The sequence below is a fragment of the Penaeus vannamei genome, chromosome 30, assembly GCF_042767895.1.
Source record: "Penaeus vannamei isolate JL-2024 chromosome 30, ASM4276789v1, whole genome shotgun sequence".
NCBI classification, from domain to species: Eukaryota; Metazoa; Arthropoda; class Malacostraca; order Decapoda; family Penaeidae; genus Penaeus; species Penaeus vannamei.
The window spans coordinates 29,723,366-29,735,865 of NC_091578.1; the positions used below are offsets into that span (position 1 = coordinate 29,723,366).

A 12,500-nucleotide genomic window follows, 5' to 3' on the forward strand; every position below is an offset into this window, starting at 1 on the left:
CGGAACAATGTATCGCGAAACTGGTGAACCGAAAAATAAGTGAAAACGGGATTCCAACCCCGTAGAGTTTTGCAGGTTCGTACCCAACGCACAGCGGCGGTGGAGGAGCGAGGTTGGAGACGCCGAGCGAGGCCGGGCGCCGTGGCCTCGCGGGAAGGAGGCCGGCGCGGCTCGTCCCGAGGTTGGTGGAGACAGGAATGTGGGTCATCGTGATGAGTCAAGAGTGAGTAGGCCTACGGGGAGGCTGGCCGGGTCAGGTGCAGCACCGGGCTTCGTCCGCACCGGGATGGACAGGAGGAAAGAGGAGGAAAGTCGCGTGACAGAATGAGGCACAGGTGAGGCGTGCGGTTCCCGACCCATAATCCCCCATAAGAGGGGAGGCGGTGCATCCACGCTCGTCAAAACGGAATTTTCTTTCCGAAACGACTGAAGACGCGAGCGGCCCCGAAGAGAGGCGAAGATTGGAGCGGTTGCCGGGAAGACGGAGCGCGCGCGAGGCAGCAACATGGTCGTGCATCACTTCCGGCTGGCATAAGTGACAGCTTGTCGCGGGGCGGCCGTCGTGGCGAGAGAATAACCTGTGTGGAAGTATCAGCGGCTGGCTGGCACGTCCGAGGGCGAGGGAGCGCTGCGTTGGTGGCTGACGGACCGCGCCGGGGCCAAGGTGAGAGTGAGAGGGTCGTGGGGAGAGAGGGGAGCCCGGGGATGTTGCGCCAGCGTGTGACCGACGAAGCAGCAGCAGCAGCAGCAGCAGCACCAGTAGCCCCCTAGCGGCGGAGGCCTTAGTCTCCGGCGGAGCTCGGCCGTGGAAACCACCCGTGCATCCCGGGCCGCACATTGCTTCGTTATGGCTACTTTCACGCTCGCTGTGTCTTCAGGAGGACCTCAGGTACGTGCAGGCGGTGAAGGGCGACCTGTGTGTGTGAAGGAAGTGCTCAGTGCCGCGGGAGGAGAGAGATCGAGGTGTCGAGGTGGAAGATGCGCACCTGATGGAGATGAGGCAGGCGCTCCGCCGTGCCGTCGGGCCCTGCACGGCGTCGCGCCCTCGGACCTCTCTTGTGATTAGCAGGAAACAGCCAAAGGAAATGTGCAGAGAAAAAGACCCCGCAAGCATCCCAAATAGTGATCATTTCGGGCGGGGTGGGCGCGGGCGGCCGTGTTTATCTGGGGCGCGCGTGGATCAATACCATGGCGGAGGCTGGGAGGGTCGCACGGAGGCCGTCCTGTCCTCTCTCCGCCACCATGATGCTCATACGTGTTCGCCGTCCTCGGCCCTGCCAGCGCCGCCCTGCCTCTCCCTCTGCCGGGGACGCCGCCTTTCCTCATGGCCGCCCCGGCGAGGCTCATGAAATCTGTTGCAAGGGCGCCGCTGTGCACCGCCGCTGGGGGCGTCGCGGGGCTGGTGGCTGCTCGCGGCGCTCTCTCTCGCCGTCGGGCTGCACCTTCGCACATTTCCTCTCGGGTTGCTGAGCCCGTCGGCGAGCCCTCAGGATTATGCAACCGCTCGGGATGGAGGTCCTCGCGGCCTCCAGCAGCACGTCCATCTCGGCGGGATTTCCATATAATGATTTTTGGGGGCGGGGGGCGGGGGGCGGTTTCGATCGGATATCGAATGACGGAACTCCGGTCATCGCTTTTCGCTCCTCTCGGGCTCAGACACTCCCGAGCCCGTGTCCTCCGCCCGGGTTCGCCCTCCAGGCGCCGCCTCGGCCTCCGAGTCCTTTGTCGCCGCCGCAAAATGGAGTCCTGGCCTCCGCTTTTCGGCGAGAGGGCCGCGGGGCGAGTCTCCGGGGACTGGCTGCTGGAGGCGAGCCATGGGAGGTTCGGCAGGAAATAGAGGGACGGAGTGGAGGTGTTCGAGGCGGGAGGAGGAAGAGGAAGGGGGGGAGGGGAGGAGGAGGAGGAGGAGGAGGAGGAGGAGGAGGAGGAGGAGGAGGAGGAAAGAAAGAAGAAAAAGAGAAAGAAGAAGAAGAGGAAGAAGAGGAGGAGAAAGAAGAAGATCAGGAGCAGGAGCAGGAGGAGGAGGGGGAGGGCAGGGGAGGGGGAGGGGTAAAGTGGCGGTGTTTTTTAGTGCTGGCAGACTGTGAGAACCCGGATGTAGCGGGTTACGATAATTACCGCAGGGAACGATCTCGCGGCGAGGGGAGGCCGTGGGGGGGGGGGGGCTTTACTTCGTCGTGTCGTCCTTGGAGGAGGCTAAGTGCTTCGAAGGAGAGCATTTGGGAAGCACTCACTTAAAGCTGGGAGGGGAGGGAGTGGCCGCCACTCCACGCTCCTTTGTGCGCCTCTGGACACCGCTGCAGCCCTTGATCGACCTCGAAATGGCTCCGCGAGCGCCGACAGCCGTGCTGGATTCCCGTCCTATCTCGCGGGCGCCGATTGCGCTGCGCTCACCTGGCCTCGCGGCCCGAGTGCAGGTGGCGCTGCAGGCAGGCGCCGTCTCGAGGCCGAGGTGCAGTCGCACTCCGGCGCCTCTCGTCCTTCGCCTGTTTGTTCGCCGAGGAGGACTTCTTTGTCAGAGCCAATGGCGCGTGGGACAGGGACGAGGGCCTCGTGCCGGCGCTTCCCTCCGCCGAGGGACGACGGGCCGGGCCTTCGTCGGGGGGGTCGCGGGGCCGGACTGCTCGCGCCGAACCCTTTGTGCTTTCTGGAAACGAAGAAACAATACTTCCGCGGGCAGGCCTCCTCCGAGACCAGACTTCCCTCCTTCGGTACGGCAGAGGGGGAGGGAGGAGCACCTTTGCCTGGGAAATCAGAGCTGGTCTTGCCTCGATTTTAGACTCGGTCCAGTACAAAGGAACGAAGCCGTGCTCTCGGCGGATGCAGGCTCGCCTCGCGCGAAGGACTCGGGGGAGGCGCCTCGTCGTGTCCCGAGGAGTTTCGTGTCTTGGGCGATGACGATGACGATGACGATGACGATGATGGTGATGATAATAATATTGATAATATTGATGATGGGGATAATAGTAATGATGATACTAACGATAACAACAACAACAACGGTAACGACGATAATGAGCACGATTTCCGGCCGGAGCACAAAGCAGCGCAGCTCCCACCGATCGGGAACGGGAGGCGACTGGATCGGCGCGAAACGAATCCGTTTGTTTCCGCCAACAAAAGAACTTCATTTGCGGATTCCGCCGATCTGCTTCCGTTAAGTTTCGAGAACGGTTTCGCGAAATTGGGGAACGCCTGGAATCGGAACAGCTGATATCTCCGAAATAAAAATGCTTTGTTCGTGATAAATCATCATTTTCTTTGATGATTTATTCGATTTCATGGAGGTGTTGTTCGTAATCATGATCGTTTCTATCATCATTATTCATATCATCATCATCATCTTCGCTATTTGATGGATGTAAAGGAGGAATATTTTGCGGAATTGAATAATTGGCTCTTTTTTTTGCGTTGAGTCTTGGTCGAACTTGCTTTTGGTCGTCTCTGGCGTCCACGCGCTCGCCTGCAGAAGGAAACACACTTGCACGCGTAAACAAACACAGATACACATATACACATACTCGGACTCTCACACATACGCATACGTATTAAAGCACACTCATACATGCATATGCAATCACACACACGCACACACACACACACACACACACACACACACACACACACACACACACACACACACACACACACACACACACACACACATACACACACACGCCCCTACACAGAAAAAAAACCGCTGCATACCAAAAAGAAGCGAAAGAATCTCTACCCACAACCCATAGATTCCTTCAGATCAACTTACCATCACAAACAAACCCCCTGATACCCCCCCAACCACCCCACCCCCCTCCCGCCCCCTCGATCCCCCCCGCCATCCCCGTCCCTCGAGGAGCCAGCCCACGGCGCCGCCTCACAACCTCCGGGCGAAGGAGCGAAGGGGCGGAGGAGTGAAGGAGCGAAGGAGCGGAGGAGGGCCTGCTATCAGCCGCCGCAGCGGGACTCCCTCGAGCTCCTCGGATCACAGAATATCAGAAAGTAATTACAGAAGTCTGCGGTAGAAGCAAGTACCACGCCGCGGACTCGGAGGAAAAGTCTTGGGCGCTTCACAGCCTTCTTTTGTTTTGTTGATCGATCAGCTGTTCGTCGAAGGAGGAGGAGGAGGAGGTGTTGATTTGGAGGGGGCGGGGAGGGGGGGGGAGGTCGAGGGGGAGGCTGAGGGGGGGATGTAGCTTTGGGATTTGTTAGACGAGAAGGATTTCGTTTACTTTTATGTATTATTCTTTTTCTTTTAAAGAAAATTGATTTCATTTAAAAGAGTTTTCCATTCAAAAATCAAAGGATATACATTTTTTTTAGATTCTACAATGCTGTTTGACTAAAGGTTATAGCTCATCTTGTCGTCTTGCATGTCTGGCAGATTAAAGCTATCAAATTTCTTTTTTGTAGTTCATACTGCAACGGAAGGTAAATGATACATAAACGTACATACTAACGTTCGAAAACCATCGATTCTCATGGCAATTATTGAAAGCAATCGCCTTTTTTCTTGGACCTTCTTGTACTCATTTTGTTCTTTCAAAACATGTTCGTCTTGTTTCTACAATCAAAACTATAGTCATCTAATATAACTCTTTTGTCTTTTGATCGTTCACTTACGCTTACTTTCCACTCAAAATGTATTTTAAAAAATCCACATATACAACGAACTTCACTTAAAAAAGGCCCTGTCCTTTTCGGCCACTTATCTTCTTTTACATTCATCCTCCCTCCCTGTCCTTTTCGGCCACTTATCGTCTTTTACATTCACCCTCCCTCCCTGTCCTTTTCGGCCACTTATCTTCCTTTACATCCATCCTCCCTCCCTGTCCTTTTCGGCCACTTATCGTCCTTTACATTCACCCTCCCTCCCTGTCCTTTTCGGCCACTTATCGTCCTTTACATTCACCCTCCCTCCCTGTCCTTCTCGTCCTTTACATCCATCCTCCCTTCCTGTCCTTTTCGGCCACTTGGTGTCCCTTACATTCACCCTCCCTCCCTGTCCTTTTCGGCCACTTATTGTCCTTTACATTCACCCTCCCTCCCTGTCCTTCTAGGCCACTTATCTTCCTTTACATTCACCCTCCCTCCCTGTCCTTTTGGGCCACTTATTGCCTTTTACATTCACCCTCCCTCCCTGTCCTTTTCGGCCACTTATCGTCCTCTACATTCACCCTCCCTCCCTGTCCTTTTCGGCCACTTATTGCCTTTTACATTCACCCTCCCTCCCTGTCCTTTTCGGCCACTTATCGTCCTCTACATTCACCCTCCCTCCCTGTCCTTTTCGGCCACTTATCGTCCTCTACATTCACCCTCCCTCCCTGTCCTTTTCGGCCACTTATTGCCTTTTACATTCACCCTCCCTCCCTGTCCTTTTCGGCCACTTATCGTCCTCTACATTCACCCTCCCTCCCTGTCCTTTTGGGCCACTTATCGTCCTTTACATTCACCCTCCCTCCCTGTCCTTTTCGGCCACTTATCGTCCTTTACATTCACCCTCCCTCCCTGTCCTTTTCGGCCACTTATCGTCCTTTACATTCACCCTCCCTCCCTGTCCTTTTCGGCCACTTATCGTCCTTTACATTCACCCTCCCTCCCTGTCCTTTTCGGCCACTTATCGTCCTTTACATTCACCCTCCCTCCCTGTCCTTTTCGGCCACTTATCGTCCTTTACATTCACCCTCCCTCCCTGTCCTTTTCGGCCACTTATCGTCCTTTACATTCACCCTCCCTCCCTGTCCTTTTCGGCCACTTATCTTCCTTTACATCCATCCTCCCTCCCTGTCCTTTTCGGCCACTTGGTGTCCCTTACATTCACCCTCCCTCCCTGTCCTTTTCGGCCACTTATCGTCCTTTACATTCACCCTCCCTCCCTGTCCTTTTCGGCCACTTATCTTCCTTTACATTCACCCTCCCTCCCTGTCCTTTTCGGCCACTTATCTTCCTTTACATTCACCCTCCCTCCCTGTCCTTTTCGGCCTCTTATCGTCCTTTACATTCATCCTCTTTCGCCAGAGCCGAGGGCCTTCGAGGCTTCACTCGCGCGGAAAAGACCTCGCGTTTCGACGCCGTTTAACGAGCCTCCTCAGCCCCGCTTTCCCCCACAACTCCCGAGGGGGAAATTTCAGCGGATGTTTCGCGTTGGGGACCTTTTGGTTTATGTATATATGTAGTTCTACTCGTCGTATAAAACTCGTACTAACCCCCTTGAGGACCTGAGGAAGGTACGTTTAATAGGGAGGAGAGTACGGAGTTATTGTTCGTTGTGTGAGCGATGTCTTGGTGCAAGGCGCGGAATGTTAAATGTGAGTGAGTTAGAATGGGAGAGGGAGAAGGAGAAGGAGGAGGGGGAGAGGGAGAGGGAGAGGGATGGGGAAGGGGATGGGGATGGGGAGGGGGAGGGGGAGGGGGCGGGGAGGGAGAGAGGGAGAGGGAGAGAAAGAGAGCGAGAGAGAAAAGACAAAAAAGCTATTCATATAATCCCTGCAACCTTAATAACAGAGCCGTCCGCAAGATCAGGGCCAAGGCGTCGCAAATCCAAGCCACGGAAGGGCCGAAAGAGCCCCGTCGCTTCCCTCCGAAGTCCGAGCGAGGAGCCACGGCCCCGAGAGCCGTGATTGGCTCCCTCGCGCCCTTCCACGCATAGTTGGGGCTGCAACTTGCGATGCCGAGGCACTGCTTGCGCCTCCCACGCGGCCGCCCGGGGGCCAGGCCCACGGTGTCCTCCGCCCTCGCTCTGCCCGGGGTGGGGTCCAGGAGGCGCTCCCCGGCGGAAGGGGCTATCTGGCTGCTGAAGGGGGCTATCTGCCGGATGAGAGGGGCTATCTGTCTGTTGGAAGGGGCCCTATCCCTGCCGAAAGGGGCCATCTCCCTGTTGAAGGGAGCTCTCTCTCTGCTGAAGAGGCCCTATCCCTGCTGAGAGGGGATCCCTCCCTGACGATAAAGGCTCTCATTTCGCTGAGAGGACACTGCCCTTGGTGGCAGGGGAGCCCGGCCAGCCGAAGGGGCCTCCCTCCCTGCTGAAAGAGGCCTCTGTCCCTGCTGAAAGTGCGCCTCTGCTTCCGGGGTTGGTGCGAGGCGGGCCGGCGATGGGAACGGCACAGCGAGGCCACTGTGAGAGAAAAGAAGAAGAAAAAGAAGAAAAATAAGAAAAAAAGGAAGAGTTCAAGGATGATGATCAGGTGTAGAAGGAGATAAGAATATATAACAAAGAAAACAATAATAAGGAAATGAAGAACGACGTCGACGAAGAAGAGAAAGTAGGAGAAAAGCAAAAGAAAAAGACGAAAACGACAAAGTAGGAAATCAAGAAAACGAAGAAGAACGACAATGAAAGAAAACAAAAAAACGACGATGAGAGAAAAAAAACGAAGAAGGAACGGCGAATGAGAACAAAACAGCAACAACAGCAACAAGAGCACCAAGAGCAACAAGAGCAGCCCTTTAAGGAAGAGCAACGAGCTGTCTCTCCGCCTCGCCCTCGCGTCGAAGCCGATTCGGTCGCGTCTCGCTTCGACGTCGGGGATTTCGGTGACCTTTCGGCGCTCCAGAAGAACGGACGAACGGCGGAACGAACCGTCGGGCGTCGCTCCTCCGGCGGAAGGTCATAGTTGTCGGGAGGTCGGCGGCCCCGGGCTCCTCAGCTCGCTTCTTTATCATTCGTCTCTCGATATGTTTCTCTTTTTCTTTCACTCGCAGTATGTCTTTATTTCTCTCTCTCTTTCTCTGTCTCTGTCTCTCTCACTCTCTCTCTCTCTGTCTCCTTCTCTCTCTCTGTGTGTCTCTCTCTGTCTCCTTCTCTCTCTCTCTCTCTGTCTCTCTCTGTCTCTTTCTCTCTCTCTCTCTCTTTCTCATCCTCTCTCTCTCTCTAACCCCCATCTCTCTCCCTCTCTCTAGAAGAAATAGGAAAATACAAACGATACAAAGACAGAAAAAAAGCGAGAACACGAAAGAGCAAAAGAAATCCAAACCAAACAAGGAAACACAAGGAAGGTGATGATGATTATAAAATCATGACTGGACGTCGTGTCACCTCCGAGGAACACCCGCCCTGAATCCGACGAATCACCTAGGCCTACCTGAACTTCCTGCTTGCTCCTACTGCTGAAATAGAGCTTAAAAATCGTATTCTCACCTGCCTGGCTTCGCTCTTGGTCACCTGTTCGAAGCACCAGCTGGGGTCACCTGTCTGAATCACCTGTTCGAGGCAACTGTCCTAATTACCTGTCTGTATCACCTGTTTGTTTAGTTTTCTCTCTTGGTCACCTGGCTGAATCACCCGTTCGAAGCACCAGTCCGAATCACCTGTTCGAAACATTTGTCCGAATTAGTTGTCCGAATTACAGACCATGACGTAGAGCTCACCCCCTGTATTTATTTGGCATTTCTCTTTCATCTCTTTTTCTCTCTCATTTCTTCCTCATCTCTTCCCTTTTATTCCTATTCCTTCTCCCTATCTCTTCTCTCTTTCTCTCTCCTCTCTCGTTCTCTTTTCTTCTCTTTCTCTTTCTTATTTTCACGCCTTTTCTCCCTTCCCCATTCCTTTCCTTTCTCCTTCATCCTTCTTTCTTCTCCCTTCCCTTCTCCCCTACTTTACTCTTCGTTATCTCCTTTTCTTTCTCCATTCTTTCTTCTCTCGCCTATTTTTCTATTCTTTCTTATCTCTTTGTTTTATATTCTTTCTTATCTCTTTTATTTCTATTCTCTTCCCCCTTTTCTTTCTACTTCTCTCGTTCTCTTTCCTCTCCCCATTTCTTCATTTTCGCTTGCTTCTCTCTCCCTCTATTTCTTATTTCTTTCCTTTATCTGCCTCTTCGCTTTCTTTCATTTTCACTCCTTATCTTTTCCTCTCTCTTCTCTCTTCTTTCTCTTTCTTTTTTGTTCTCCCTTCCCTTGTCTTTCTGTCTTTCTTCTCACTTTCTCTTTTTTCCTTTCCTTTTCCTTCCAATTTCTTTTACTTTCTCTTTCTCTTCCAATAAGACGACTGTCTCTCTAACTGCCTTTTCCTTTCATTCTTTTCTTTCTCTCTCTTTCCCTCCCCACTCTCTCTCGCTCCCTTCCTCTCTCTCTCTTTCTCTTTCTTCCTCTCTCTCTCACACACACACTCCCTTCCTCTCTAACTCTCTCTGTATTTCAGAGAGTAGTAGTTTATTCTCTCTCTCTCTCCCTACCTTCCTCTTTCTCACTCTCTCACGCTCCCTTCATCTCTCTTTCTTTCTTTCTCTCTCTCTCCCTCCATTCCTCTCTTTCACTCCCTCTCGCTCCCTTCATCTCTCTTTCTCTCTCTCTCTCTCCCCCTCTCTCTCTCTTCTCTGTCCATCTGTCTACTCTCCACAATAGTAGACAAACGATAAGCTTTCCTTTCTTATTTTTTCCAAGAAAAGAAGGAAGAAATGAAGAGGGAAAAACAGAAAGCCTTAATCAAACAATCACGCAAAGAGACGGAATATTATTGCTTTTTAGATAATAGAAAATATTCCCCTAAAATGGGCGGCCTCGGCAGGAGAACCACAGCGGCCGGAGGATCAGGCGGGAGGACGGCCAGCGAGACTTGGGGGTCGAGGGGGACCTCTCTTCCCGGTCGACAGGAGCTGGGGTTTCTTCCCCGTGGGTGCAGATGAGCAAACGCACACAGGAACAGATAAATACATACATGAGCACAAAAAAAAAACACACAGGAACAGACGCACAAACACACACAAGAGCAGAAAAATACACACAGGAGCAGAAAAATACACACAAACACACACAGGAACAAAAAAATACAAACACACACAGGAGCAAAAAACGCACAAAGAAACAGACACACATACACACACAGGAACAGAAAAATACACACATGAACAGACACGCATACACACACTGGAACAGACACACAGACACACACAGGAGCAGAAAAATACACACATGAACAGGCACGCAAACACACACAGGAGCAAAAATACACACATGAACAGACACAAACACACACAGGAGCAAAAAAACACACACAGGAACGGACACACAAACACACAGGAACAGAGAAATACACACATGAACAGACACACAAACACACACAGGAGCAAAAATACACACATGAACAGACACACAAACACACACAGGAACAGAAAAATACACACATGAACAGACACACAAATACACACAGGAGCAAAAAAAAAAAAAAAAAAAAACACACAGGAACAGACACACAAATACACACAGGAGCAAAAATACACACATGAACAGACACAAATACACACAGGAGCAAAAATACACACATGAACAGACACAAATACACACAGGAGCAAAAATACACACATGAACAGACACACAAACACACACAGGAGCAGAGAAATACACACATGAACAGACACACAAACACACACGGGAGCAGAAAATACACACATGAACAGACACACAAACACACAGGAACAGAAAAATACACAAAGGAACAGACACACAAACACACACAGGAGCAGAAAAACACACATGAACAGACACAAACACACACACGGAACAGACACGAAAACGCACACATACACAAAGGAACAGAAACGCAAATACAGACATACTCACACACTTGTACAGACACGCAAACACACACAAACACATATTTACATATCCCATGATGCCGAAAACGGGAGAGAAATTCGTGGCTTCCCTTCAACATCTCCCTCTCCTTACCGAAGCCGAAGCCAAGGCCAAAGACAAGACCGAAGACCACATAGGAACAAAGCCGAGGCCGAAGCCAAAAAAACAAATCCAAACCGAAGCCGGAGCCAAAGGCGATCCACGACGTCTAATTGTTCCGAAACATTCTAGAAAGAAGAAGAAAAAGGCGAGTGCGAGGGGGAGGGGGGAGGGGAGAGAGGAAGTAGGCCAGAGCCACACGAGGCAGTCAATAGAGAGCGATGGACGCCACACATTTCCTGTGTATGTTATCACACAAAGCCGCCCTCTTGGAGCGCCGCGCCGCCTCTCCCTCTGTCCCCGAGGGCGCTGGGGAGGCCCTTCGGACCGGAAGGACGCCCCAGCGGACGCCCCGGAGGCTGTTGCCAGGATGGGCGGGAGGACGCCCGGCGGAGCCTTTGTTTGGGAAGGGTTGGCTCGCCGAAGGACGCGGGGATTCGGACGCGGCCTCTCGGGCGTCCGGCTGGAGGAGGAAGAGAATGTATGGGCCTCTCCTTCGCTCTCTCTTTATCTCTCTACTTCTCTTTTCTTCTCTTTCTCTCTTTCCTTCTCTCTCTCTCTATCCTTCGCTCTCTCTTTATCTCTCTCTTTCTCTTTCCTTGTCTTTCTCTCTTTCCTTCTATCTCTCTCTCTCTTTCCTTCTCTTTCTCTCTATCCTTCGCTCTCTCTTTCTCTTTCCTTCTATTTCTCTCTTTCCTTCTCTCTCTCCTTCCTTCTCTTTCTCTTTTTCCTTCTCTCTCTCTTTTTCCTTCTCTTTCTCTTTTTCCTTCTCTTTCTCTTTCCTTCTCTTTCTCTCTTTCCTCCTCCTCTCTTTCCTTCTCCTTCTCTCTTTCCATCTCTTTCTCTCTTTCCATCTCCTCCTCTCTTTCCTTCGCTCTCTCTCTCTCTCTCTCTCTCTCTCTCTCTCTCTCTCTCTCTCTCTCTCTCTCTCTCTCTCTCTCTCTCTCTCTCTCTCTCTCTCTCTCTCTCTCTTTCTCACTCACTCACTTGCTCTCGCTCTTACTGTCCATCCATAATAATGATAATAATAATAGTAATAGTAGTAATAATAATAATGATAATAATAATAATAATTAATAATAACAATAATTATAATAACAATAATAACAATGAAAATAATAATGATGATAATGATAATAATAATAATAATAATAATTAATACTAATAATAATAATAATAATAATAATAATAATAATTAATGATAATAATAATAATAATAATAATAATAATAATAATAATAATAATAATAATTAATGATAATAATAATGATAATAATAATAATAATAATAATAATAATAATTCTATTATACTAATCCTGGGCGTTGGATCACGGGGAAGGATGGTCACGGGAAGGATAAGGATGATTATTGCCGTTGCTTTTTTTTACCTTTGATTTATCATTATTACTGTTATTTTCATTATTATTATTATTTTCCTGATTATCATTTTTATTATATGTATCATCAATATCAGAGTTATTATTATCATAATTGTTATCATTATCATCATTATTATTATTATCATTATTATTATCATTATCATTATCATCATTATCAATATTATTATCATTATCATCATTATCATTATCATCATTACTATCATTATCATTATTATCATTATTATCATCATCATTATCATTATTATCACTATTATTACCATTCTCGTTCTCCTCCAACATGCAAGTTCCGCCACGACCCCCCCCTTCCCCCTCCCCCCCGGCGAAACGGAAGCGCAGACACCCAAAATAATCGTCAAAGTATACGAAGGAGGGAAGAGAGAGGCCGAGGGAGACGGGGGAGAGGGGAGAATGGGAAGAGGAGAGGAGGAAAGAA

General features: G+C 50.3%; 1 protein-coding gene across 4 annotated transcripts in view; it reads left to right on the forward strand.

The window, feature by feature from the left end:
* Window positions 1-722: 722 nt before the first annotated feature.
* LOC113812935 (glutamate [NMDA] receptor subunit 1-like) overlaps window positions 723-12,500 on the forward strand; it is a 91,949-nt gene continuing 80,171 nt past the window's right edge. Inside the window, exon 1 of one of the 4 annotated variants that reach the window (XM_070143455.1) lies at window positions 723-889. The gene's annotated coding sequence lies outside the window, so the exon portion shown is untranslated. The remainder of the gene's footprint in view (window positions 890-12,500) is intronic. The other 3 variants (XM_070143456.1, XM_070143457.1, XM_070143458.1) reach the window with 3 other exon arrangements.